We start from the raw sequence: 6,000 nt of genomic DNA on the forward strand, positions 1-6,000 counted from the left end.
TCTAATAACGTTTGTGCAGTAACACTTCTCAAATTCGGGAAATAAAAACTAAAATCTTGTTTGTATAACCACAATACTTAGCAGTGAAATGTTTCTCAAAATACTTTTATTCCATATATCAAAAACTAATGTACTGGCTTCTCCAAAAGTTGTTGTTGCAATGTTAAGAGTGATTGGCAAACATAAACCTTTCCTCCAAATATCTTTACACCGAATGACCTTAACATTGCACATGCAATGGAAATTAAAGCAATCACCTATTTCCCTTGAGGATTTCTCGAGATTATTCTTAACTTTGGCCCAAACTATACACCCGCATTTAAAGATGACAAATGAACACACTGTGTATATAGGATTTAAGGATTTCCGCTGTTGGAGATTGAAAAACATATTGAATTTAATCAAACGTATACAAATCAAAAGTAGGCTTAAAAAAGGCTATAAGAACACACGATGGATACAGCGATATCAAGCAGAGGGAAACTCTATATACTGGAATCGTTACGAGATAAACCTACTTGATGAAGTCTTCAAGATGGTCAGTGTCATTTCCGGTTGATGAACCGTGAACCATTGGAAATATATTCCCTGGTCGTATTGATCTGAACTGACAAATGTTTTTTTTTCTCACAGGCTATAATATATAAATCAGACAGAAGCACAGTTTTAAGGCAATTTATATACCCTTGTTTGTTGTTTACCTACATGTATAAAATATAACTTTAACATGAGAAATTTTAAATCCAAAAGGTGGTGCCGTTTTTAAGATTTCGCCGTAAATCCGGAGTTAATATTTTTATATCCACGTTCATCATAGGAAGTCATAATCTGGTAACACTGCAGCAGGTCTATAAACACACTCATATTATTCAATATTTGGGCATGACAACTGATATCTTTTGACATTTCTTCGAAGTGATGTTTCTCTAAAATACTTTATAAAACGAAAGCTTCTGTCGGCTTCTTACCAAAAAGTTTTAATGCCCAAATTACGTGTCCTTCAAATAGCTATAAACCGAATAACCTAAACAATGTACTGGATTGAAAAACTATAGCAATGACATATTTTCCTTTAAAGATTTCTTCTGACTTCTCTTTACGTTGACCACCGACAGACAAATAATAATATACGGTGTAAGATTTAAAGATTTCCATGTAGGAAATTAAAGTATGATTTAATTAATCATACAAATCAAAAATATACCATGCATAGAGCGGGGAATACTTTTTTCCAACGACTATATTCATAGGCATACAACATGGCTAAATTTATTAAACCATTTGCATTTCGATGTTTCCGAGATCATGTATCGTATAATGGCGTAAAACTTGGATACCAAGTGGTACCTATATTAGAACCAAAACGCCAAAGAAAATTTGCTTAAAAATAAAGAAGTCTTGAATCGGTATCCTTTTGGGTCCACCACTTTCTTGGAGTTGCTATTGCTGAAGCATTTCATTCTACAAGCAACAATTTGCAAAAAGAAAAAAAAACGGTCACGGATGGTACATGTGACATTATTACCAGGTTCTTGTAAGCAAAATTGTGTTGTGTAAGTGTTTTTTGTGTGCTTGAGCATGCGATGAGCCCTGCCAGTAAATCTGGCCTAAATACACACACTTATTAATATCGCACAACCACCGTAATATTTAGCGTTCACACAGAATATTATAATGAGCACTAAACATTTTATGCCATCCTTATAAACGGTGATGTAATGAAATAATTCAATTATCATAATTGTTACCCAAAAAGCTCCCCTTTTGTGTCAGAGAGAGAGTAAAATTCAACCTGATTTTTGTTTAAGCATGGCAAGATCTTTATATCGTCCGTGTGGCCCGCGAACTTGCATTTAAAGCACAACTCATTCACATTCACACGGGAGGAAATTGGTTTTATCGCTCAGAAAAAAAGTGTAAAAATGTTTACCTTTAAAGTACTCATTTTGGTAAAAGCGAACATAGAAATGTTACTAGGGCCTACATGTATTTGCACTTACAACTTACATGGTGTAAAAATTACCATTGTTTAGTAAAATTGAAATAGTTTTGTGTAAAATGCGACAGTTTTTGCGAAAAGTGGGTAAAACAACTGCACATGTATAGTTTTCATCTCGAGAGTGATAACATAAAAGGTATACTGCTGCTGCTGTTGTTGGTTTTGTTGTTGCTGTTGTTGTCCCAAAGATTTCAAGGATCGATTATGATTCATCTGCAAGTGCGGAAATAAGACAAAAATCGTTATTTCTCTACAAATATAATACTATTCCTGGGCGAATCGAGATATTTCATTATAATTAGATACACAAATCATATAGAGAGCCTCAAAAGAATATATGATGCATATTTTATTATCATAAAATAGTATATATTTTGTTCTGCTTCATTTTGCTGACTCTCGCTGACGATACCACAAACTAAGACGTTTTGCTGATCAGGTAGCCTAAGAGTACATATTAACCCAGTACTGAAGCAAAAGAGCACGTTTTATAAAAAACTGTTTTCCTTCAAAAACTTCAGTGTGTTAAATTAAGCGATAAGGGGGGGGGGAAGATGAACGTTTGTTCACGGGGGGAAACATGACAGGGCAACATACCTTCATTGTCACGAAGTAGGCTTGACACATATAAAAGACATAATCCGTCACATCATCAATTCGTGAAAACGTTTTTGTTGCCATGTTAGCACAACTAATGACGATAGTCTGGAAACTGAAGATCAAACAATAATAATAAGCCATTGGGAACTGGTGAGTTTTAAGCCATTACTAATGGCTATAAGTGGTACATGGAAAATTGAGTGCTACTTCGTGAAAATGAAAATTAACTTACGTGCAATGTTGCCCTGGACATTAAGTGCAACTCTGAGGTAAAGCTCTCATACAGCTGTTCAACTTCATGAATATTGTAGGTCTTGATGAATAATGAGTTACAAATAATATACACAAATCTAGGCCTATAAACAATTTTAATTGTTAATTCACATGGAGTGTTTGACAACGTTGTGTTGTCTTGTCGATGGCTTTATTATTTTGTACCAGGGTCTCGTTTAGTGGATTCATCATTTTTTAGCAAATTCAAATTATTTTTCCAGTGCTCCCCCTCCCCCCCCCAATTCTTTTTCTTCAAAAAGTACATTATTATTAAAAAGACTAAGAAATAAATAAACTAATTGAAATATATAAATAAAAAAATATGTTCGTGGACTTTTAAGATTATAAATTAACAAATTAAATATGAATAGTGCTTAAGATGCAGGAGTAAGGCTTCTTGCTAGAACGTTTCTCAGATTCAAGTTTTCTGATTACACAAAAAATTACCCCTTTCAGTTTCTGTTTTGCCACATCAACATCTATCCAGTGTTCTTTACCGAATATAGGTTTTATGGTCATTAATGTTTTCGGGAATTACCAAAGGTCTGCCTTTAAAAAGAATAAGGTCTGCAGGCAGTGGACACTATTGGTTATTACCCAAAATAATTATTATCATAAAACCTTACTTGGAAATGAGTTGGGGAGCTCTTGGTAGTACAAAACATTGTGAGAAACGGCACCCTCTGAAGTAATGTAGTTTTCGAGAAAGAAGTAATTTTCCACGATTTTGATTTGGACACCTCAGAATTAGAATTTGAGGTCTCGAAATCAAGCATCTAAAAGCACACAACTTCGTGTGACAAGAGTGTTTTGTTTTTCATCTATCTCGCAACTTCGACGACCATTGAGCTCAAATTTTCACAGGTTTGTTATTTTATGCATATGTTGAGATACACCAAGTGAGAAGATTAAAGACTGGTCCAATAGTATCCAGTGTCTTTAAAATGAATACATAACATATCCATCTGTATGTGCTATTTGATCAGAATAAACATTCGTTTTAATGATGTACACGTACGAGTATACATGTACAATGTACATGCATATCATTGTTTCAACAACCTCTTTTAACTGCATACTCCCAAAGTCTTTATCTAATTTACGATAGGCAAGGTTACCAAAACAAAATGTATTTTAGCGTCGACTGGCTCATGTCAGTTTTGTGTTGATTCGCTCAGGTGAACAAACTTAGACGTTGACGGCAAACATTGTCGGACTTTTAAAGGAACATTACAGAATTGGTAAGAAAAACAAATTGTGAAGATCACCGATTTAAATAAAACTTACACGTTCTACTTATTATGATAGTATCATTCAATCATCCCATTAAAAACAGTTCTGAAATAGTCCTTTAAAATAGGCCTAAAGATATTTATGGTGACAAAACAACAGGTTCCAATTTGAAATTCACTATATACTTTGTTTTTGTATAACACAAGACATTCATGGATAAGATAACATGTTTTGTTGTTTAAAGTAAACCTGAATAAAAATGATGTAATTTATAACTGTAAACAAAATTGCAGATTTTTACGCTTCGCAGATTCAATTTTTTTTTTACATAACCTCATTATCAAAATGCGTTACATACTTTCGGAAGCTGCTATGGTGATTCTATAACCAATAGCTTCTCATGGCAAACGTATATCCTTCCATTTAAAGATTACCCAAATTTAAGCAGAACATTCAGACACGGTTTTATTGTGTTGAAAGTTTTGTCAAGGTTATCATCGCTTTACCATCAAGCACTGTCGACTTTGTCTTTTGTAAATAGCTGCTGAGTGTTTTCTGTCATGGTGTCCTGACAACCTTAACTATATAGTGATGGACTGTTGTTTCATAATGCATCAAACAAAACAGTGCACATAGAGGACTGTTTATATACGTTACATGCTAAAGTAATGAGTATGTTTAATAAATAATAAGACATTATAAAATGCATCTGGTTAGAAAGATGTTTTAAAAGTAGAATACAATGATCCACACAAATATGCCTCGAAATTGCGTGGTGTTCATTTTACCTCGTCGACTAACCACGGTCGGCCATTTATGGGAGTCAAATTTTTGACTCCCGTAAATATCCGACCGTGTTAGTTCGCAAAGCAAACGGAAAACCACTAAATTTCGAGGCAAATTTGTGTGGATCATTGAATTCTACTTTTAAAACATCTCTCCAACCTCATGCGTTTCCTAACAAACGGTTATGGACCAACTCGTCCGATCCAAGGCAACGTGTTCCTTTATAAACTTCATCTAAACGCGCCGAATAACGAAAATATCGATTGTACATTGTGAAAACTAGACCACTCGACTTTACTCAAATACGTAACCTACAATCGCTGTCCTATTTAGAGGAATAAACACTCGGTGTGGGACTTAGGGGTTTCCATGTTGGAAACTGAAATATAAATTAATCAAAGGTACCAATCATACTTGCATAAGGCCTTAAACAACGATGGATACACCGATATAGTGAACTCTTGGGAAATCGTTCCGAGATATAAACCTACAAATTATATTCAGGGCCAATGACGTCTTCAAGGAAGGCCGGTACTTTGTTCCGATACACGATGTAGAAATATGTCATTGGTCATAATGGATCTGTTGAACTGACATAACAAACAACATTTTTCTCAAAGGCTATAATTTAGACAGGAGCTAAATTTGATGACAATTTACCTTTGGTTATTGGAACCGTTTGGCGTTCTGACCCGATATAAATGTAGATTTACACAATAAATGTAGATTTACACAATAAATGTAGCTTTTCAAATAGCTTTACACCGAATAACCTAAACACTTGTATCTGTAGTGTAAATTAAAGTAATCACCAATTTCCCTTGAGGATTTCTCGAGATTATTCTTAACTTTGGCCTTAACTATACACCCGCATTTAAAGATGACAAATGAACACACTGTGTATTATAGGATTTAAGGATTTCCGCTGTTGGAGATTGAAAAACGTATTGAATTTAATCACACGTATACAAATCAAAAGAAGGCTTAGAAAGGGCTATAAGAACACACAATGTATACAGCGATATCAAGCGGAGGGAAACTCTATACTGGAATCATTACGAGATAAACCTACTTTTATGCGGACCATATTCAGAGCTGATGAAGTCTTC

The sequence above is a fragment of the Asterias amurensis genome, chromosome 1, assembly GCF_032118995.1.
Source record: "Asterias amurensis chromosome 1, ASM3211899v1".
Classification (NCBI taxonomy): Eukaryota; Metazoa; Echinodermata; class Asteroidea; order Forcipulatida; family Asteriidae; genus Asterias; species Asterias amurensis.